Source organism: Erinaceus europaeus, chromosome 13, assembly GCF_950295315.1.
Source record: "Erinaceus europaeus chromosome 13, mEriEur2.1, whole genome shotgun sequence".
Classification (NCBI taxonomy): domain Eukaryota; kingdom Metazoa; phylum Chordata; class Mammalia; order Eulipotyphla; family Erinaceidae; genus Erinaceus; species Erinaceus europaeus.
The window spans coordinates 70,245,169-70,268,928 of NC_080174.1; the positions used below are offsets into that span (position 1 = coordinate 70,245,169).

General features: G+C 47.0%; 1 protein-coding gene and 1 long non-coding RNA gene across 4 annotated transcripts in view; one reads left to right on the plus strand and one right to left on the minus strand.

Moving 5' to 3' along the window:
- The window catches only part of GRIK3 (glutamate ionotropic receptor kainate type subunit 3), a 250,241-nt gene that overhangs the window by 65,755 nt on the left and 160,726 nt on the right, over window positions 1-23,760 (plus strand). Inside the window, exon 2 of one of the 3 annotated variants that reach the window (XM_060206191.1) lies at window positions 6,209-6,284. The exons of the other annotated variants lie outside the window; for them this stretch is intronic. The gene's annotated coding sequence lies outside the window, so the exon portion shown is untranslated. The remainder of the gene's footprint in view (window positions 1-6,208; window positions 6,285-23,760) is intronic. 3 annotated transcript variants of the gene reach the window in all.
- LOC132542910 (uncharacterized) lies at window positions 1,711-22,126 on the minus strand. The gene is made up of 3 exons (XR_009553878.1): window positions 21,956-22,126; window positions 14,111-14,199; window positions 1,711-1,797 (listed from the first exon to the last, which is right to left on the minus strand). It is a non-coding gene; the product is annotated as an uncharacterized LOC132542910 (long non-coding RNA).

Here is a 23,760-nt window from a genome sequence, read left to right on the forward strand (position 1 = left end):
ATATATATATATATATATATCCTGCCTTCACTTCCTTTCTAAATCATCCCTACACCTATTACTACTTCCAAGTGTCTTTCCCTTTTTCCCCTTCTATCTCAGATAAGAGAAACAGTGTCTGGCTTCATCTGGTATTTTCCAAATTTGCTTCCCTTTCAGTGATGGTATAAAACCAAGATTCCTGGTGACAAACACTTCTGGTCCTGGTGGAATTGAGATTCAGAGCCCTTTGTTCTTTCCTTGTCCTTTACCCTCTCTGGGAGTATGAACCAAAGTTCTTCAAGGGATGTAGAAAGTTGGAGTTTTGGCTTCTGTAATTGCTTCTCCACTGGACATAGATGTTGGAAGGTTAATCCATGCCTCCAACGTGTTTCTATTTTTCCCTAGTTGGGTAGAGCTCTGGAGAGATGAGATTCCAGGACACATTGGTGAGGATATCTTCCCAGGGAAGTCAGAATGGAGTCATAGGATCTGGGTTGTGAGCTTTGGTTTTGGGAAGCCTTTTCTGGAGCTGTAGAAACCATGGTAATGTCATTTTCTTCTTTGCATTCCTCTCCATTCCCCTCTATGCCCCTTAACCCAGCTTTCACTTGGACTTCAAGGCAGTTGTGTGGGTGCCTTCACTAGGCTGGTTCAGATGTGGGTCTCCCAAGCAGGACTTATGAACTTTCTGGAATAAAAGTGATGACTCTTATGTGAAAAAAAAAAAAAAAAAGAATGGAGTCATAGTAGCATCTGCAACGTAGTGGCTGGAAGGCAGTAAGTATAGAGGAGGACAAAATGTTTAATCAACAGGAACCAAAAGGTAGAAATAGAGCAGATTAGAATAGGGACATTAAGGTGGAAAGACTATGAAGTCTATTTTAGGTATGTTCCTAGGGCCCACGACTTTAGTAATATTTGCTTTAGCTTGATCGCTAACATGGAGGTGGACTAGAAATATTGTCTAGGAAGATGTAGTCAAAATTGAGAACAGAACTAGAAAGCTGGATTAGGGTAGAAAGTAGCTCCCATACTTAAAGAAAATATATAAATACAATGAACTGTTTACCGGGTCACTCTCACCCAGGGCCCTCTTTTAGGACAGGAGCCTGTCAGACCTCCACGTCTCTGTCAGTCTGAACTCACAGTCCATAATCACAGCTGGGAACATTCTAAGCTGCACTCATTTCAGGACTAGTCCTCCTTGAGTTCCAGTATACAGTGGCCCAACCTCCCTTCAGAGAGTGGAGTAGTCCCTACCATTGCTAGATTTTAGTGAGGTTAAGGTCCTGGAGAGGCCCACAAATTGGCTTATGATGACATTCCTTATGGAAGTGAGCAGTGATAGTGGAGAGAGGGTTCTGTTGGAGGTCTAAGTCCTTAGTATCTATGAGGGGAATCCAAGGATTTCCCGACTAGCACTCCAGATGATGAAACACCTGTTTTTTTCTTCAGCCTCAGGAATGTTGGTCCCCTCTGTTTCCTAGTTGTTCTTGGGGGAATTTGGCAACCATCCCAAAGTTCAAGAAGCTAAGTCCCTGTGGTTTGAGTTTGGAGTAAGACCTGGACAGGGAACTGTCTGTTATAACTGTGCTAAAATCAGGTAAATAAAGTGGACATGGCACATTGCAGAATAAACATCCGGTATGCCATTTTATTTTTTTAATCTCAGGGACTTCACCTCTCAGGCTGATATTTTCAGATAGAGAAAGGCAGAGAGGAAGACACCAAACTTCTAATTCAGTGGAGGCTTCATTCGAACCTGAGTTGTCGGGAATCAGTGACTGCATGATGAATCCACCACACCCAGTGGCTCTTTTGTTGTTGTTGTTGTTGATAGAGACAGAGAGAAATTGAGAGCAAAGGGAGAGAGAAAGAGAGACACTTGCAGTATTGTTTCACTGTTTATGAAGCCCACCCCCATAGGTGGGGACCAGAGGCTTGAACTGAGGCCTCTGTGGACTGTAATGTGTGTGCTCTACCAGGTGCACCACTACCTGCTGCCACCCTCCCCGCTTCACTCCTACCCCCCCCCCTTCAGTGAGATATTTTTCCAGCCCCTAATACCATTTAAGATGCTTCATTTTATGTTTTGGAAAGGTTGGCCCCTTGAAAAATTGATGTGTCATCTGACACCTGAAAAAAAGAGATATCCAGGTGAAAAGAATGTGGGAAGAGTGTTCTCTGTAGAAGAAATAGCAGGAGCCAAGGCCTGGGATGCAGACACAGCAGACATGTTTCTAGAAAGCTGGCACTGCCAAGAGAGGAGGAGGTGAGGGAGGAGGAGGGGTAGAAAGAAGGCTCTGGAAGGCGGGCAGGCTGCGGAGGACACTGAGGGCCTCTGCAGTGACTGTATGCTTTCCTTAGATCTGTGGAAAGCTAGGAAGGATTGAAATGAAACCTCCTAATGCTTTGCCTTTCTACTGTTCCCCTGTGGGTAGAGGCTACACTGTCAGGGTCACTCATTGCTCATACCTGATGGTCCATCCAGGGAACAACAAAGAGAACCTCTCAGGTGACTGTGTGCCTGCCTAACCTGCAGAGGGCATCGGGCACAGGCTCAGAGCTGATGGTCAAATACCAGAGGCAGAGGAATCCCAAAGATGAGCTTCCTAGTCAAGGAGCCCTGATTAGGATTGGGTTTCCCTCCTGTTTCTCCAGAGTTGGATTTTACTGCTTCCATCCTCTCTACAGTGTGGTGAGGGGACAAGACAATTGTCACTCTTTGTGTGTCCTCATTCAGGCAGGGACTGGCTGGAGTCAGGTGGGCAAAGTGTTTTTCTGCCAAGGGGCTGAGGTCAGGAAGAACTAGACTATCCTTATATGTTGTGTCCACTTCTAGCCTTTGACTAGCTCTTTGGACCTGGACAGAAATGGCCTTTCTGGAGAGCCCCCAATCCCTATGAAGTTCTGACAGGCAATTCCCAAGTTTTTCCTTCAAAAATAACAACCTTGTTGGGATGCTGAGCACGTGGCAGTGGCCTGCCTAAGATGGATCAGGAGCCTTCGTGTGTGGCCCGGCTGGCATGATTACTGCTGTTAAGTAAATTGCCAGTGCCTCCTCAAGCCCCCCTCCTGTCTGGCTCCGTGATTCATTTCTGTTCAGAGAAGTTTAATAATTAGCAAAGGGGATTTCTAACAACAGATGGTGCCTGGCCCCAGGGAATGGTTCTGCTGCAGATGTACTTTGCAGAGAGGTAAGCTGGAGACATTCCCCTTCCCTGAGCTATCTCTAGGGCTCTGTGACTATTGGGCCTATTTGCATAATGTGGCCGCAAGAAGAGCCTAGGGAAAGGAGGGTGTCAGCTGGGGGCATGTGGGTTCTGGTGGCTCAGCTAGAGAGGGAGTGCCAGGCACTGGTCTCCTTCATTCTGCTATCTATCTGGAGCCCTTCGAAGATAGAAGGTCAGATCTGCCAAGAGCAGCGAGAGACCACTCAAGAGCTTGCATGAATAGGCCTGGAGCTCCAGGAATATCTTAGAGGCTTCACATATTCAAGCATGAAGCTTATCCTCAGACTCTGAAAACAGAAATTTGTTCCTTTCTCACACACCCCCATCCCCATAGTATAGAGAACCAACTTAGACTGTGGGTTGTCTGGATTTTATTTACTTATTAGAAATATGATGGGAGGGGCAGTGGATCACTCTGGCACATGGATTACTGAGGCTCAATCTTGGGATCTCATGCTTGAGAGTTCAGTGATTTGTCCATTGTTCCACCTCCCAGGTCACATACTGAGTTTACTTTTTGAGGGAGGAGAAGGAGACAGACAGAGACTAGAGTACTGGTTTACCATCCTGTTGGTATTGAGATGCAAACTGGGGCTTCACACATGCCCTGAACCACTTCCCAAGTTCCTGTGTTTTATAAATCCAACTCAATATATCTTAAGTACGAAGGAATCTGTCAGCCTTTCTAGGCTGGGCAATCTGGGAATAGACTGACTTCAGACATGGCTAGACCTAGTGAAGTAGGCCCTGCCATCCCTTGACTTTGTCTCCACAAGACCTAAACATAGCCTCTTTCTTTCTACTCATAGACATCCTCCCACATATGTGAGAAAGACTTCCCCTGCTATGTCTAGTCCCTCCAGATTTCCCTGGACTTGGGTCAAGTACCCATCCTGGAACTGATCTCTGTAGCAATGATTATAATGACTTGTCAGTGGCAATACCTGTGGTGGGAGAGAGGACACCATAACTGAGAGACCCATCAGAACAAGAGAGAGTAGTAGATTCTCCAAAGAAAGGGATGCAGAATAGCCTGGACAAGCATGTCCTGGAGGTCCAAACAGTAGTGACCAGCCAAGGTCCTATAGCAACTAGCTGCTTGTTGTGTGTTTTCTTTTCTTTTAGAAAAATATTTATTTATTCCCTTTTGTTGCCCTTGTTGTTTTATTACTGTTGTTATTGATGTCATTGTTGTTGGATAGGACAGAGATAAATGGAGAGAGGAGGGGAAGACAGAGAGGGGGAGAGAAATGCAGACACCTGCAGACCTGCTTCACCACCTGTGTAGTGAACCTCCTGCAGGTGGGGAGCCAGGGGTTCGAACGGGGATCATTCCTCTGGTCCTTTCGCTTTGCACCACATGCGCTTAAGCTGCTGCGCTACCTCCCAAGTCCCTGGGTGTGTGTTTTCAATGAAAACTTGTTGTGATCACATTATCACCTACTGATTCTAGCAGGTGTCTGACAGGACTTGCTCAGTGGTTGAGAACTGTCTTGGAACACACACACACACACACACACACACACACACACACAGACACTCACACACGACTTTCTTATGATAGTTGCAAGGTAACTTGGAAGTTGCAAGGTACTTGGGACAATATGAAAAACTTCTCTCTGGACCTCCAGGCTATACTTGGTCAAGTTCTTCTGAACCCCTTCCTTTGGAGAATCCCCCTTTTTTTTTTTAATTGCCACTAGGGTTATCAGTGGGACTCAGTGCTGGCACTTTGTATCCATTGCTCCTGGTGACTATATTTTTCCTTTTTTTTTTCTTTGCCTTTTTTTTTTATTGGACAGGACAGAGAGAAATTGAGAGAGGAGGGGGAGGGAAGAAGAGAGAGACATCTGTGGACCTGCTTCACTGCTCATGAAGTGTTCCTCCTGCAGGTGGGGAGTGAGGGCTCAAACCCACCAAGTCCTTACACATGGTAACATGTGTGTTTAACTGGGTATGACACTGCCTGGCCCCTTAGTGGTTCTGCAGTCAAATGCTTTACCACTTAGCTATACCCCTAACCCCTTACTGGTTCTGATAGCATTAAGTTATGGCACTTTCTCTCATTCAAGCTGCAAAGGAATATGAGAGACATTGTAGGACAGCATGTAGAATTAAGACATGATTCATTTCTTCCTTTTTAAAGAAAAGACTTTAAAAACTATTTTTATTTATTTACTTTTGGATAGAGACAGAGGAGTTGAGAGAAAAGGAGGCTACAGACAGGGAAAGAGACAGAGACAAAACCATAGCACACACAAGGGCTTGTGTTCACTCAAGCAGGTACAGCACCACCTGGCCTCTGACATGATTCAATTCTTAATGAGCATGGCAAGCCCACTAACAGGAATCAAGAGGAACAAATATTTACTGTACTATGGGATAGACTAGGGGGAGGAAAGAGACCTGGAGGAGAAGTGTCATGAGTCAAGTTTTCAAGGATAAGCTGGATTTGGATAGGGCATTCCAGATAGAACAAATAAAATAATAGTAGGAATTCCCTTGCTTGTCCAAACATTCACCTATTGATCTACCTTCATATTCATTCCACAACATGTTTACTGAGTGCTTTTTATAGTCCAGGAGGTAATACTGTGATAGAGTCAAAACAGTGTGGCATCTCTAAGGCAAATGACCCAGTTAGATTAAGGACCATTGCAAGAAAAATGAATGCTAGAAAGGTCAGACTATGGGGGCTTCAGATACCAGATTCTGATGCTTTAGGATTTTCCTAAGGGAAGTTAGACCCAACATGCTGAGGTGACTCTACTCACCACACATGGCTACCATGGCAGCAAGCTTCTCAGTCAGAGGAGACATTTTAGGAGTAGAAAGCCTAGTCACAGAATGATCTTTTTCTAGATCAGAACAATTATGGGATTGATAAGATTTTCTCTATCACCCCAGCTCTTAGATATTTTCATTAAATTTTGGGTGACTGCTAGCACTGGTTCCCAGAAAATAGTAACTGATGACATGATCTGTGCCTGCAGTTTTCAGCTGTCACGCCTGACATCAAGGATCCCTGCCCAGCCCATCAGTCAGCCCGCTCTGTGCTTCATCCTGTTGGTGAGAAAACATGTGTTGTATTTCCTCCTCCTGCCAAGATGGAATTTTGTGCCAGTGCCGGATGTTGTTATTTTTGATATGATCCAAATTTTGGTTAGTTTGTTCTTCATTCTCACAACAGAGTTCTGTCCATCTCCATTTTATTGTGTTCCTTATAGGATGGTGTGGTTTGTGGGTGCACTATGTCCTGAATGAGTCTGGTAAGATCTTTGTGACAGCCTGAGTCCAGGACCATGATTTCATTGAACACTATGAGCTCTGTGTTTCTCCTTGGATGAATTCCTGCTTATATTTCTAGCTTTTATCCTTGTACCCCTCCCATTGCCTACGATGCCCTTCTGATGCTCTCAGAAAGAGTGAATATTTCCCTTACAATAGCTTCCCCAGGAGCCTTATACAGATGTCCACTCTAATGCTAATTCCTTCATTATGGTTTCATTTCTGTACCTCCAAGGTCTAGCCATAGGCTTAGCATAGTGTTACTGCTAGTAACTGTTGCATAAATGAATGAACAAATCTATTAGAGATTTTGTGTGAGGAGATTAATTTGTCAAGATTAAAACCCTGCTCCAAAAATAACCAACACAACAAAAACTTACTCTGTTTCCAGATGGCATTCTCAGATACAGGTCCTTGTTAACCACAGCTACTCTGATCTCACAGGAGACATATGGAACAAGATGACCAGACACTGCCTCCATTGCTGGCTGTCAGGTTCAGGGCTGATCTTCCCAGGTTTTGCCCCTTTCCTTGACTGGATTGATAAGTATCTGTTACTAGCAGGGGCCAATTCAACCCACATGATTTTCTTGGCAAACCCCCCCCCCCCCCCGGACTGACTGAGGATATGAACTGTAGGATACTTGTATGATTTTCTACAAAGGTTGCTTTGTCTTGGGACCCAGAGTCATTTGGGAGAAGAGAGGGCATCATCTGCAGTCAATTTCCACAGGGCTGTTGGGCCCTCCCAGCAGTTAATTTCATTTGTCTGGTCTCTTCATAGGTAGAATAGGGAGTAGAGAATGGGGCTTGGCTCTGCAGTGGAAACTCTGATGAGACCACTTAATTAGTTTGCCTCCCTCGGGAGATATTGCAAGGGCTCTCTGCCTTCATTTTATCTCTGAAATGGCTCATCCTGCTTGCTGAAATTATCAACTGCCAAACACCAGTTGAGAGTATGTTTCAGGTGGAGGTGCTGGTACTGTTCTAACAGGCATAAATGCTCTTGAGATACCCACAGTTGGAAATCAGGAGTCATGCTATTACTGAGTTACTGACTTGACTGCCTGGCAAGGTCCCTGTGAGGGTTTGACTTATCCCCTGTGTGTTGTGGCTAGAGGAGGAGGGAGCAGAGTGTTCTAGCTTGAGGAGCCTGTAGTTAATCTGACCATATCTCAGTGTCATGGACTGATGGAGTATCTGCATATGTATAGTATAAGAGGGGTGAGACTCTACAAGTTAAGAACCTATACATCTTCTGAACCTTCTTAAGCTTGACTAGACACAGGGTGGGATGTTCTGTGCTCCTGAGGTTACCCAGTCAACCTCTTCACTAAGATCTTCTGACTTGCCTCAGGGGAGCATGTGTCCATATCAATGGCCACCAGTTGTCCTGCCCAGCAGGACATAGAAATGTGTGAGAGAAGAGAGAGAAGAATAGAGCTAGAAAATAGCAGGCACAGTGCAAATTAAAACAAAAAGAGACACAGAATCATGGAGAGATGGAGGGGTAGAGAGAGAAAAGCAGCAAGTGAAATTGAGGGGAGGTGAATAGCAGTATTTTGATGGTTCATGGCGGAAGTGTCTAATAGTATTTCTGTTTGCAAGAGATAGTTGTAGATGGGAATGGCTGGGGTGGGGGGGAAGTCTTCTGCTCCCTGCACACAGTGGAACTGAGCCTGAAGCTGAACCTGGGCATTCACTTCCAGGTTCTCCAGAAAAGGCTTTGTAGATCAGCACAAGCTACTCATATCAGCATTATTGCTATCACTTGCTGAGTGCTTGTTATGGATCCATTATCCCAATTACTTTTCACAAGGAAGAATTTTGCAATTAACTTCATTTTGCAGAGAAGAAAACTGAGCCTTAGCTTAAATCACCTGCTTAGAGATGGCAAAGTTGGACTTCTAACCAAGGTTCATCTGGAACATCTTAAATTTTCTGTCCTTCACTTCTCATTATGTACTTCCTGCCTTAAGACCTCTCTCTGGTGGGCAGGGGTGCAGTGGAGGCAAGATGGCGACTTTGGAGCTGCAGCTGCCGCTGTGAGCTCCAAGAGGCAGCAGCTTACAACCCAGGATCCATTGGATAGGTTAGGATACTGGGATGTCTATAGGAGGGTGAACACGAGCTGGTCAGACTGACATCAAAATACAGTCCCATAACTCTCTCTTGGGCTGACAAATGGAGGTCAGGAGACAAAGGAAAATCCTTTGATTATTTTTTAGCTCATCCTCCCCCACCCCAGTATCACAGCCCCTCCTAACAGGCTCCCCACTGAGCTATTTTCTTTACCAAGATTCCTGGCTCACCAGGAGTGTCATTCCAAGCCTCTTTCTTTAAGTTCTTCTTCTTCCTCCTCTTCTTCTTCCTCTCCTTCTTCCTCTCCTTCTTCCTCTCCTTCTTCCTCTCCTTCTTCCTCTTCCTCTCCCTCTCCCTCTCCCTCTCCCTCTCCCTCTCCCTCTCCCTCTCCCTCTCCCTCTCCTTCTCCTTCTCCTTTCTTCTTCTTCTTCTTCTTCTTCTTCTTCTTCTTCTTCTTCTTCTTCTTCTTCTTCTTCTTCTTCTTCTTCCTCTTCGTGGCTGGAGCTCTATTTGAGTAATAAAATCAATCAGAGCTTCATCCCTATACCTGGAGGGTTTTTTTTTTTTTGGATACTTCTTACAATTGGCTGTCTTTGCTCAGGCTGCCTGCAGCCAATCAAGTAGTCCAAGCTGCAGTCTGACTATTAGGGGTTTTCTACTCTATTTTATTTTATTACTATTATTATTATTATTATATACATGTATCCCTTTTCTATCCACCTTCTTCAGGTTGACCAAAATTAACCATTGTTGTTTTTTCCATTGCTAGGTTACTGGGTGTCCTATCCATTGTGAGAGGAACTTGTTTCTCTCTACCTCTTCTCTCCACTCTCCTTTTCCCCTCCTCCCAGCTAATTAAAAAAAAAAAAAAACCTCTTTCCTTTCACTCATCTTCTTTTTTCTTCTTTCTTTCTTCATTCATTTCTCTTTTTAAAATTCTTTTCTTCCTTCCTCATTCTTTTGTTTTCTGAATTCACTGATACTCACTTGTGGATTATTTTGGGGAAGAAATCTGACTCAGAGTGGACTCTATGTGTGTGTGTCTTCTCTACTTCCCTTTCTCCCCTTTCTATCCCTAGAATTTATAGTGGACAGTATATTTGCATAATTGTCTATTATTGCTTTCCCTTTTTCCCTGTATCTTTTATTTTCTTTTGTTTGGTTGCTATTATTTCTTGGATTGGAGGTATTGTTTGGCTAAATGGTATTGGTTGAACTGCATCAATCCTTGCCTCAGTTACTATTGTAATTTCTGAGGTTGATGACTGCACTTGTCATAAAGGTCTTTAGTATAGCCTGGCTTGTACTCAGAACACAACAACTGAAGAACAACAAAACAGAAAAATAAAAACCACATCAATAAAAAAAATGGTTAAATCAAGACCTCTATCTTCACCACACCATTCTGTGTCTGTCATGCTGAGTTTCCTTCTTGATTTTATCTTTCTTCCTCTTTACATCTATGCTACCACCTTCCTAGGAGGCTCTACAGTCAGGGCTTGGTTCTTCCAACTCTTTAGAGATGACCTCAAAGTCTCTGCTCCTTCATTTTCATTTTCTTCCGAAGGGGACTGAGCTTTACATTTTGGATTGATCTCCTAAACATGAAGCAGTTAGATCTTTCTGGGCATGTAAATAGTGCCAGAAAGCTGGAACAGGACATAAATACTTAACTGGGGTCTGTGGTGCCCAGTAGAAAGGATATGGCCCTGAGCACATAACTTTGTCTTTCAGCCCTCAGTGGAAATGGGAAGAACAGGACCTGGGGAAAAGAACTGAGGACCAGAAAGATTCATTTATGCATCCAAAGACCACTTGGTCATAGTGTGGTCAAACTGTTGTCATTGTACAGCAGTTAAAAGGGCAGGTGTTGGGGTCAACATGACTAGGCTCCTCTTCTCACTAGCATTTGACCACATCATAATGCCACCTATCCTGTGAGTTTTCCTGGGAGACACTGTCTATAGAGTGGTTCACTGAAGATTTAGTACTTAGTAACAATTCAGCAAACATTAGTGACAATTATTATGAATGTATTTATCCTCATCTATTAAAAACATAAGGATCTCACACATCTGTGCTTATGTATTTAGAAATAAGCACATTGATTGGTCAACAGTGGTTGTTAATACATATGTTTTCAATGAATAAATGAGAGAGTCACAATGACTGGGAATAGTATTAGTCCTTCTTTCCCTGTGTCTCAGTCTGAGTGAAGCTTAGGATGCCTCATAAAGATGAGAGTGCCTGGTGAAGCTGTGAGGTGGACTCGACCCAGGAAAAGGGTCTGATGAAGAGGGTCCTTAGAATAAAGCTTTCCTTGTATCCTTGAAATATTTAATGGTGTTCAGAATATGTCTAGGCATATCTGTATACCTTTGTGAAGAAGAGAGGATGGGCTCTTATGCGGGCAAGGACTAACTCTTTTTGCAGAGATTAGGATTGGTCTTTTAGTTCTGTTCTTTCTGGCTAGGGATTTCTCTTTCTTTCCCTTTCCAGGTAGAACTAACCTGAAGTCCTCAGTCTTAGCCAAGCAAAACTTTTAAATGAGCTGTCCACAGTGCTGAACTTCCATATCTGCATCTGTTTTGGTGAAAAGGTTCTAGTCCAAACTGATTCACCCCAAACCAACCAATTCTGTTGAAGCTTCTAAAAGATATGTTTACTTGGTAAAGAGTTTAGCTTTAAACCAACTCAAACCATGGTCTGTCTCAAGTTTTTCTGGTAGTAGCTCTGGTCCCATTTTCTTTGTGGCTGCATTTGAAGCTGGCTCAGCTCAAGAAAATTGGCCTGTGAAGAACATGTAGAAGACAATACACTGATTTGCCTGCCTCTACTTCTAGTAATTCACTTCTGACACCAAATATGCCCCCTATACACACACACACACACACACGCAACATGCACATGCACACACCAAATAATTCTCCAGGTTTCTTTCAACACCCTTCCCCCCAGTGTATATCTTACAATTTAACTTAATTCTGATACTACATGGAGTTAACGTCAGGTCTCACAGGTTAAGGGATCGGTCCTATGAGACTGATCATTAGTCCCACTTCAGATGCCAATTGCTAATAATGGCTCACCAGCTTGACATTGCAATAAACTGGGGGCTTCTACTTACCTTATTACATTCTGTGCTTTGCTCTGACACTTCACAGAGTCTGAGCAATCACTTAATACCTTTACTGTGTTTTTATAAAGTAAAGAGTGTGAAAAAGGGTATAACTAAACAAACCAGATGGACCTAGAAGGATCCTGAGTGCGGGGTATTCTGTCCCTCAGTAGTTTGGGTGTGTCACACTCCAGCACATAGATGTACTTCCTAACCTGGAAGTCCTCTGAATGCTGTACTTTAAGGAATCTTTTTAAATTTTTTATTTATTTATTTTCTCTTTTGTTGCCCTTATTGTCTTTTTATTGTTGTTGTTATTGATGTTGTTGTTAGATAGGACAAAAAGAAATGGAGAGAGGAGGGGAAAACAGAGATGAGGAGAAAAAGATAGACACCTGCAGACCTGCTTCACTGCCTGTGAAGTGACTCCCCTGCAGGTGAGGAGCTGGAGGCTTGAGCTGGTCTTTGCGCTTTGTGCCATGTGCGCTTGCCCAACTCCCACTTTAAGGAATTTTTAACTGAGGTTTCATCACATTAAAGTGGCCATTTTCCAACTCAGTCTCTAGCTCTCTTGCCCTCCCTAGAGGATAGGGGGTGGGGTGTAAAGTTCCAAGCTTCTTACCAGAACTTTACCTTTCCACTTATTAGTCCCATCCGGGATCCCATCAAGAGTTACATCATTAGAACAAAGGTGCTCCTATCTCCCAAGATGTTCTGAAAGATTTAGTAACTCTGGGTATAAAACACTTCTACTGCTACCATTAAGTTGGGAAGTTACAAGGATTTTAGGAATTTGGTGCCAGGAAACTGGATCAAAGGCCAACTATCATCAGAAATCGCAGAAGAGACCAAATATAGAGTTCTTATTGTGCTATTGGTAACTCCTCACTCTAAAAGACAGGGTGCACATTCATGCACAGCTGGCTGAACCAGCACCTTGGCTGGCACCCTTCACTGGTCAGCATGTCTTATGGCCCAGAGTCTCTTGGGACTACGAACCACATTTCTCTTCTAAAGCAAAACTCATGGTGGGGTTGAGAAGTGCCGTCTCAGCATGATGCTTCCCTGGCTAATATAGCAGTGTGAAGGCTCATCCCTGGAAGGGCAGATTAATCATTTCCGCCCCGAGTCACCATCCAGGCTAGATTTATGGTGGCTGGAGCATAGGAGCCCCCGACTTTATAGTCTTGTAAATTACAGAGCTGCTTGTGCAAGAGGCAGGCTGTGCTGTAAATCATGTGTAATTGCTTGTAAATTGGGAAACAAATAGTATTTTTGCTTAAATTACCCTCTTTGCAATGCTTCTCAGGGAATTGAGGTTCCATAGTGGACCTTTAACCTCCCTGAGACCAAAATTCCTATTGAGATTCAATACAAACCTTCTTAGAGTCTCTTAGAACCACATCCCAGGAGGCCTGGAGGCCTTTGGGTCAAATGGAGAAGAACTGACTGTGGTTGTCATAAATTCCTCTTTCGGGCAGACCTAATCCATATTCTCCTGAGACCTCCTTCCTGCACTCCCTCCATTTTGAATTAGCCCCAAGGGTCCTTGCTGGCCCCTGGCTACAGCTGGTCCTCTCTGAGGCTCTGGAAGGCAAGCCCACAGGAGTGCCAGAGAATCCAATTTCATTCCTCCCTATCCCCCACACAAAAGCAGTGATTCACTGTATGCTGGTTAAGTGTGGCCTCTGTGCTAAGATGCTATTTGCTGGCTTTTTCTCATCTTTTTCCATTTCAATGAAATTGCATTTATAATCTTTTCTTTTTTTTCCCCCCCTGACTTGGTCAGCTTTGAAGAGTCATTAAATGTGCTGATAGGCAGCCTGGTAAACTTTAATTGAATCACGAATCACAGTCTTCTAGATGGTTCAGCCTTTGGGGGACCTTGGGGACCATACAATTCAGCTCCTTCACTTGACAGATGAGAAAATAGGAGTCTGGGATGGTTAAACTTGCCCAAGGTCACACTTCTGAGGGAGGGCAGCTCCGGGGTGAGAAGTGAGCCTCCTTTCTTGAGTGCTTCATGCTCTCCATTCCTCGGGGTTGGGCCCCTTGCATTTAGCTGTCACTTATGCAGCTCTGCTGTGCAATAAACCATAACAGGAGCCACAAGCATCTATCTTATTGTTGGGAGAATTAGCAGCATTGCAAAGTCTCTTATAGGACACTGAGCCAGTTAACACACTTGGGCTGTGATGGTGGTGCCAGGCATCCAGGTGGTACCAGGCATCCTCCTTCTGGGATCCAGCATAGGACTTAGGTCAGATTCCTCAGGGAACTCACAAGTGACAGTCCAGACTTCAGTTTGATGCCATGGGTTATGTCTGCACTGGCCATGTTGTTGTGGGTAGTGGCAGAGTTTAGTGTGAAAGGCAAGGATTGGTTGGATCAGGGCTGCATTACTCACCATGGTGGGATCTTGGTCAAGTCACAGTTTCCTCATCTGTCAAATGGGCACGGGGAGGGTTCCTGAGTGGTTATAAGTCACCGTAGCTGCTAGAAGAGATGAATACAAGAGAGCACCTAGATCATGGTACACACATCTCACTGCTACTGGTTGTATCAGAAGAGCAGAGTTGGGGGGAGGGTTTTTGCATAAAGTAGCTTGCACTGTTTGTGGACACTTGCTGTGTACGTAAGGGTTAGGGAAACTGTGTGCAAGCCATCCCTGGGTTAGAGGGAGCCTGTGATCTCATGATCAGTCACTGGCTTTTCTATATGGGGTGGCAAGGCCGAAGCTCCTGGGGCCCCTCCACAGGCAGGTACCCTGAGCTGTGACAGATTCTGAGCCTTGCCCTGTTGATGCTCTGGGCAAGACAAGCAGAGCCTCTAGGGCAGGACTTGAGAACAATTCAGAGGGATGGGGCACAGTAGCCTAATTTCCTGTTTAACCCACCCTGCAGGCCTTGTTTAACTATATCAGCAGTTTGGTGCCCCAAACTTTCAGTGGTCCCTTTCTTGCCCAACCCAGGCCCGTAGCTTCCTGCCTCTGAGAGAAGGATAGCAGCTTTCCCTTGGGGGGAGGAGAAGGTGCTGGCTCTAAGCACTGTCTCCTCATTCCTATTTTCTTATTCCTTGTCCCTGTGACTGAGTGGGACTGACAGATGCAATCTGGGGCCAGATCATGAGGGATGAGGTCTGATGCACTGCCTGTTTCTCAGGAGGCCTTGTCAGTGACATTCGGTCATTGCAGTACAGAGATGATCTCCATGGATCATCCCAACCTAGAGAGCTAGGAGGGGATGAGGGGTCCATCTTACTGGGATTAGTTTGCTAAAGGACTGTGGGCCTTGGAGATAGGAAGCTCCCTTAGAGGCCAGCAGTATCTCATTTTACCTTTGGATCACAAGAAGAAGGAATTAAAAGCAGAAGTTTCAAATCTTGGCTCACTGTTGCCCAGCTGTGCATCTTTGGGCAAGTTCCCAAACTTCTCTGAGCCTTTCTAAAAATGTACACAGCTTAAAGCATTGTGAGGACTTCGTGGGCTGACCCATAGAGGAAGCCTAGCACAGCACCTGTTGCACAGAAAGCACTCCTCACCACTGTGGCTAGTAACACACATCCCCAGGCCTGCTTCCAGGCACACAGGAAGCGCTTGGGAAACACGGCAACTGAGAGTTTTCCTGTCCAGCCTGGTGTCCTCAGTGTCCTAGTCTCAGGAGACTGAGCAGGATGACTGTTTATTCCTGCAGCTATTTCCTTCACTTGCCACCTCCCCCAGACACACTTAAAGTGCCAAGTGGGCAGGAGGCAGGAAGACGGGACACTTGCCAACCTGATAGAATGGAAGATGGTGGACAGGCTCCTGCAGGCAGACAGATGGACTAGAGGACACTGGATATGCAACCTCCCTGCCCAAGGCCTTGCCCCCTGGCTCAGCCTGACCTGGATATAGAGGCTCGGTTCTTCTCCCCCCATCCCACTTTGTCCTTCCTGATGCTCGTTGTCACTTCCTCTGTCTTTGCTGCAAGCCCTCCCCACCTTCACTGCCCCAGGTCCTTCCTGACTGTCTTTCTAGCTTCATCTGCTTCCTTCCTTCCTTCCTTCCTTCGTTCCTTCCTTCGTTCCTTCCTTCCTTCCTTCCTTCCTTCCTTCCTTCCTTCCTTCCTTCCTTCCTTCCTTCCTCTCTCCCTCCCTCCCTTCCTTCCTTTTTCCTTCCTTCTCCCTCTGTAACATTCCTTCTCCATATGGCTTGATCTCTCACTCTACCTCTACCTCTTCAAGCTATCTTTCTCTCTCTCTGTCTCTCTGACCTTCTATCCATCTGTTTCTCTGTCTCTTTGTAATTTTTTTATTGAGGGAATTAATAGCTTACAGTGGACACGGTACAGTAGTTGGTACATGTGTAAAATCTCTCAGTTTTTTGCATAGCACTCTAGCTCCCCCTCCACACAATACACCTAAATCCTCCTCCACCATCATGGTCCTAAACACCCCCCACAAGAGTTCTTTAATTTAGTGCAATACATCAAGGTTTCTCTGTCTCTTAGCACATTGATCTCTGTGTATATGTCTCTCTCTTTGTCTTGATCATTGTTTTCTTTCTCTTAAATTTACTTCGATTCTGGGGCTGGGTAGTAGAGCACATAGTTCAAGGCCCCCAGTCCCCACCAGCATGGGGAAAGCTTCACAAGTGGTGAAGCAGTGCTACAGGTGTCTATCTCTCTCTCCCTCTTCCTCTCAATTTCTGTCTGTCTCTATCCAATAAGTAAACAAAGATAATGATTTGTTTTTAAATTTACTCAGATTCTTCCCTTTCTTCCACTGACTCTCTGGACTAACTCCCTGTCTAGCCTCCCTGCTCTTCCCAGGGCTAGTTCAGCCTCTGCTGCCATTGCTCCCCAACTCTACTTGGGGTTCTCACTCTTCTAGATAAGCTGGGATGCCTGTATATTTCCTTTGGCTCCCCACCTTCCCCCCAGGCACTTGAAACATCACCATTATTTAAAATGTATTTGTTTGATTTGTTTTTGGGTTAACCTTGGTTTATAGGACAGGGAGTATTTTAGACATACAGTTTCACACCCTTCAAAATGTGTTACCTACCACATCTCTTTCTCCAGCAAAACACCTCACCTGCCCACCAAAGCTCCTAGGCCCCCCTACACCCTGGTGGCCCAATACCCTTACCCCAAACCCTCTTTGGCGACCTCAGCTTTGAAAGCATCACTTTGACTTTTTCCTGCAAAGTGGACTTGGGGTTGAGACTGCCTTTCTGGGCTCTGTGCCTGGGGGAGAGCCAAGATGCTTTGGAGGAGGAAGAGGGTAGGAGGTAGCAAGGGGCCTGAACCCAGCACCTTCTCCCTGTGTCCCTTTTCTGAGCATGGACACAGATGCCATCTGGTGAAGATTCACTAAGTTTTCTGTGCCCATCTCCCCCAGGACCATACAGGAGGTAGGGAAGAAGTGGAGAGCGCTTTCTCACAAGAATCTGCCTCTCCAGCTGCTGGGGACCCACAAACACACACATACAGGCTCAGGGGCAGGTACTGGAGGTTAGAGAATAGCAGCCATTCACCACAGTGCTGGGAATAACCATGGCAGATGCTCTTGCCTCACCTGGTCAACTCCAGCTCCTCACTGAGTTCCGTTTTAGACCCCTCTAGAGGTCTGTGTCGTCCCAGGTCAGGCTTGGTGCAGAGCCCTCCTGCTGCATTCCCAGTGCACCAGCACCTTGTTGGATTCACAGTGGACTGAAATCACCCAGCAAGGATTCTCTGTCTTCCTTCACAGGGCTGAGAGCTCCCCAAGAGCAAGGACAGTTGACTGTTATAGTCCCTGCTGGGTCCACAGTGCCTGGCACAGAGGAGGGGCATGTTCTGGGCTATTCAGAAAAGACACTAGGGACTCAGAAGATGCAACTTGAATTAAAGCAGGACAACCTTGATACAAGGGTCTTTGCATCCTTTGGCAAAATGATTTTGTCTGGCACTTCCCAGCTCTGCCATCTCAAGATACTAATGTTGGAGCTGCCAGGACCTTGAAATGGCTTGTACAGCAGCCTAGCAGACAGGGTGCCTGGAGCCCACAAGCCCACACTGCTGGGGTGGGGGGGGAGTGGGATGGAAGGAAGGGCTTTCCCCCTCCACCCCAGCCTCTGTCTGGGGCCAGCATCTCTGCTCACTCTTGTGGGCAACTGCTCCTTTAAAGAAGCCTCCACTTGATGTCTGTTGTTGTCTTTGTCTGTGCCCCTACTGTCTTTCTGTCTGCTACTGTCCTCTGTCCCTGTCCCTCTCCCTCTAGTTTTTTTTTTCCCCTCTGATGGGATAATTATGCTAATCAGCCTGTCAAAACAAAGACAATTTGTGGTGGGCTATTTCAGACATTGGAATTCAGGCTGAGGCCTCATTTCTGCTTCCTCTATTTGCCCTTTAACCCGTAGCTCAGGGCTGGAGCCAGACAGGTCTGCTGGGGAGTGGGAGGTGGGTGCCAAAGTTGGGGGTGGATAACAGGCTGAGGAGGTGGTGCATGAATCGTTCTACACATGTGTGGACATGAACCTGCACTCCACAGGTCCACCTCTGTGGACATGCCCCTGTTGTACCAAATGCCTTCAGAAACCCTCAGAACACACAGAGGTTAATCAGAGAGACACCCCCCACCCCCACCCCCAGGAGACTGTTCACAGCTTACATGCCTGAGCTCCCCACAGGTCTCAGGTCTGATGCCTGGCACCACCTTATGCTAGAACTAAGCAGTGCTCTGATTCCTCTCTCTCTCTCTCTCTCTCCATATATATATATATATATATATGTGTGTGTGTGTGTGTGTGTGTGTGTGTGTGTGTGCATGTATATATTTTCTCTCATAGTAAAAAAATAAGTTTTAAAAATTAAAGAATATCAAAGAGGGGGGCTACCTGGTTAAGTGCATGTATTACCAAGTTCAAAGACCTAGGTTCAAGTCCCTCACTCCCCACCTGCAGGGGGTCTGCTTCATGTGCCGGTAAGCAGGTCTGCAGGTGTTTATCTTTCTCTCCCTCTCCATCTCCCCATCCTGTCTCAATTTTCCTCTTTCCTATCTAATAAAAAAAATGTAAAGGAAAAAAATGGTTACCAGGAGAGACAGATTCATAGTGCTGGCACCGAGCCCCAGCAATAACCCTGGTGGCAATAATAAACAAAACAAAATAAGATAAAGTAGAAAGAATATCAGAGTGCTCACTTGGGGATATAGAAAGGAAGGACTGACCATCTCTGTGTGTCTACTTCCAGCTCTGGAGTGACCCTCTGGGTGTGGTAATACTAACAGTGACATGCGCATTGTTAGGTCTGAATCAGCACCCTTTCTTTTCTAGGGAACAAAGGGTCTGCACAAGCATACAGACATATACACAGATACACATCACATACATTCATGCATATGCATGCTTCCCCTGCCCTGTGCCAGGTTCCTATGAGACCCTCCGAGCAATGCTGCAGCCTCCCTAGCACCAGCCCAGTCCCCCACTATACCCAGTGGCTACTCGCTTCTTTTTCTCAGTTTTACCAACAGCCTCAGGGGCCTCAAAGGAACTAACCCAGGAGGAACTAGTAGTGGCTGTGGCTTTGCTATGTTTGTCCACCGTGGGTGACCATCCCCAAACCCAGATTCCTGGCCCTGCTGACCTAAGGCAGGGAGGGAAGGTAATGAAGAGACATTGATGCAAGAAGTGGGCTAAAACTGTGTGTGTGTGTATGTGTGTGAAGTGGGCTAATACTGTGTGTGTGTGTGTGTGTGTGTGTGTGTGTAGTGGGCTAATACTGTGTGTGTGTGTGTGTGTAGTGGGCTAATACTGTGTGTGTGTGTGTGTGTGTGTGTGTGAGAGAGAGAGAGAGAGAGAGAGAGAGAGAGAGAGAGATCCTAAATGCATCTCTACTCTCAAAGGGACTGCTGCCCCAGAGCCTGACTCTCCACACATCTAACTATGTGTTACGCCAGACTAACTGGAGTCCTGACCCTGCAGAGGGGCTGTGGGCCTTGGATTTGCCAGGGAGCTGGGCCTCGTTTGCAGGGTTGCATGCACAGGACCTTGAGGTCTCAGAGAGCGGAGTCACCCAGAGCATGAGGGCTGGGATGGGTCCCCAAGTCAATGAATGAAGAAGTAGGATTCTCTCTGAAGAAGGCATTTCAAAATATGCCAAAGTAAGACCAGAGCAGCCAGTCCTTCTGTGCCCATGACCTGCCTTTGAATGACAGGACCCATGGGAAACTGTTCTCTGTGCCCTCTCCCACCACCCCCTCTGAGGATGCTGGGTCTCAGGGTCAGACTGTTTTGGGATCTTTCCTGACCTTTCAAAGATCATGGTAGATATGACACTGAGTAACCCACCACCCCACCCTCCGCATTCAGAAGTGTGTCCGGCCTCACACCCACGTGGAAAGAGCTCCTGATGTCCCTTGTTTTCTCTGACGTGCCTCTGGGGTGCTGCTGTCCCGGTAGATTGTGGTGCTTTCACAATGGAGGCTTTGAGTCACTTAATGCCTGTTGCTGAGATGGCGCGCTGACTCACTTTCCTCTTCTAGCCTCATACTTATGCAGCACCTCTGCTCTGTCTTCAGCCCAGGAAACCTCTGGCTGCCAGCCTGCTTTCACCCTGGCCCACTCTTGCCCATGCCCTCACCACTGCCCTGACTCTGCAGCTGCTGACTTAGACTGGGAAGGGGACACACAGGTACTGGCAAGCTGTGCATCAGAGCTCACTAGGGACCCTGCACTGCCCAGCCTGGAGGCTGACATGACTAATTCTGCAGAATTCCACAGCTCAGAACTCCTGCCCAGCTGCCCTCCTGTTGGCTTACTGGTTATAGAGAGGTCCTGGGAGCCTAGGAGAGAAGGTGGTACCCCTGACTCTGGCTCTGGGCATTGTCACACACCAAGTTCTGAGAGTCCAGTATAGAAGCTGAGTCTACATAGTAGTGGCTGTGGCTTTGACTATGTTTGTCCACCATGGGTGACCATCCAGAAACCCAGATTCCTGGCCCTGCTGACCTTAGGCAGGGAGAGAAGGTAATGAAGAAACATTAATGCAGGAAGTGGGCTAATACTGTGTGTGTGTGTGTGTGTGTGTGTGTGTCTGTGTGTGTGAGAGAGAGATAGAGATAGAGATATCGATATCCTAAATGCATCTCTATGTGTATACTATATGTTAGACTATTTCCCCGTCTTCTGCTGCTGTGTCCACATATGTGTGTGCTTCCATGTGTGTGTGTCCTCTGTGTTCCTGGGAACATGTAAGCATGGTGTGTGCACTCTTTGTAGTTTGTGTGATTGCTGTTTATACCTGTATTTTTAGATTATCCCTCTGTGTGGTTGGATGTGTATGTGCCTTGCATTTATACATATCTATCCAGGGCTCCACCCCCGGTGTGTGAGCCATGCCTGTGCTTGTATGTTTGGGCAATACGAGGGTCTGTGATGACCCAGGCTGTGCTCTTCTGTGTAGGGTGCTATGTGTGTGCTCATACCTCTCTGGGTCACTGCGTCTGCCCACGTTTGAGAGCTGAGCTACATGCGCATGTGCACATATGTGCTTCTCGGGTGTGTGGAGGTTCGGGCAGTGTCAGGTCCCTCCCCATCCTGCTGGCAGGTTGATGACAGTCCAGGCCAGGCTCTGCCATTAGCCAGGTGGGCTGTCAGTTATCTGGAAATGCTATTTTAGGAAGGGAAGCAGCTGGTGGGCTGACGTCTGAGCTTTGGTGAATCAGTAAGCTCAGAACCCATCCTGGACACTCTTTTACTCTACTGAGGGCTGTTTATAAAGGGCTCCCCAGGGACAGGGGGCCACATGGGTAGAGCCTCAGCCTGATACCTTCTGCCTCCCTTTCCCCACAGTGCAGTCAGGCTAAACCTCCCTCCTGTATTTGAATGAATAAATTACCTATTACCCAGGACTCCTCCAGTGTGTGTGTGTGTGTGTGTGTGTGTGTGTGTGTGTGTACCCTCATGCATTCATGAATTCCACACTTGCACGCTGGAGCACCATTCCACTGCTCCTGAAGCTTCCCTTTTGCATGCAATGGCCAGGGACTCAAATCTCAGTCCTTGTGCATAGTAAAGTGTGTGCTCTACCTAGTCAGCCATCATCCCCTGGCCTCCAGGACCTGTGTTTTAGGACACAAATATATCCTCCTATTTCTTCTTCCATCTCAGTTCCTTTTCAGATACCCAAATGCCCTGGAGATGCCCACACACACCCCACTCAAGCCCCTCACGCTCACCCCCTGCCACTCAGAACTCTCTACTGACACCCTATTGCTTGCTTATAAATACCTCTGGCCTTGGTGGCAAGGCCCACTCCAGGCTTCCTTACATAGTTGCCTCAGCTGGCAGTGGGCTAATGGCCTCCCTCTGCTTTTGCATGTGGCCTCTTCCATGGTAGGCACAGTGAGCCCTGCCCAGCATGTGTGCTGGGCTCTGGGAGGTGCAGGCAGGATCTCGCACATTCCTGCATCCAGGGCCTCTCAGCATGGTGCAGTGGTGAGCTCTGGACTTAGGTGTCTGGAGAGATGAGGAAGACCAAGCACAGCCTCTCTCTACAGCGCTGCCTGCTTCTCTGTAGCCTCTCTTCCAGAAGGTCAAAGGTAGTCTAACTACAGAGGCAGCGCCTGAGGAAGAGCCACCTCTGGCTTCCAGAACCAACTTGGTGTATACTCCTGCCGCTGATTCTTCTTCCCTGGGGTGTCACTTTGTGCTTCCCGTCAGTGCCGCCCAGCAGTGGCTCCAAAGCTCAAGAAGCCCATGTAAATGTAAATGTCTCCTCTGTGCTTCAGGGCCCAACTGTCCCAGTTCTTGTCCACATGTCCACCTGGACACCTAATGGGCACCGCCAACCCCCAGCAGATGGCACCTTGGGTTGGTGCTGCTTCTTGCTGCCCGTATCACCTTCCTGTGCCAGTTCCATCACCCTGCCTTGCGGGTTTCACTGTCTGAGCTTGTCCAGGGCAGTTTTCTTCTCTCCATCTTCTCTATTTACCCTGAATATTCTAAACTGTCCTATTTGCACCTCCTCTCCCCTCCCTCCTCCAACTGGTCTACATGTGACAGCTAGTGATTCTGTCATAGAACTCATTGCCTAGAACTATAACTCTTGCACTAAGACCCCCAAACCTTGACTTGGCCCATGTGCCCTTTTGGCCCATTGCTTCTCTCTGCCCTGCAGGTCTCAGGTCAGCCTTGTACTCACAGAGAGCCCCCTCTCTCCCTCTTTTTCTCAGCTTGTGCCAGGTCGGGGGTACTGCCTCCCTGTGGGATGGTGCCGAGCACCCTTGGTGCATTGTCAGAGCCCACATGAGATGCTTACTTACATAACTGGCTCCTAACACTTCACCCTAACTAGGACTGTGAGTCCAGGCCGGTGTCAAGCCTGCTCGGTTCTAGCTGGGTGGTGCACAGCCAGCCAGACTGGGAACTCAGCTAATGCACTGAAGGGATGGAGGAGTGGAAGGAAGAATGCGTGGAGGCCATGCAGCTGACATCTCTTTCTCCTTCTCCTCCTGGGTCAGCCTATAGAAGCTATGCAAAGGGCACTGCGTGGAGACTTGAGGCTCGGTGTGGTGGTGTGGTCCACACTGCACAGCAGTGAGAACACGGGAGCTAGACTGACAGCGTAGCCTACTTGGATAGTGTGTTGCTTTGCCATGTGTGTATCCCAGGTTCTAGTCCAATCCTTACCACACTGCAGGCAGTTGCAATACTGTGGTCTCTTTTACTCAGCACGACAGCTGGAAGGCTCAGGCTGTAGTCTCCTGCCACTGCCACTGCCGAGGGCTCCAGTAGAGTCTCTCCCCCATCCGCCACCCCCCCACACACCTGTTCCCAGGCCTGTGCCTACCTCGAGAAGGTTGGTCCTGCCCTGGCAGGGCTGATGGACCATTCCAATTCATTCCCTCCTGCAGCTTGTCATCAGAGAGCCCACCTACTACAGGGCCAGGAGGGCAGTCTGGTGGAGAGAGGAGGGGAACAGCCAGCCTCTCCCTTCCTTCCTCCAAAATCAGCCCTCCTGCCCCGAGACACAGCCCCTCAGCCCCCCCCCCCCCCGCCTGCAGTCCCTCTTTCCCTCTACTCTCAGTGTCCCC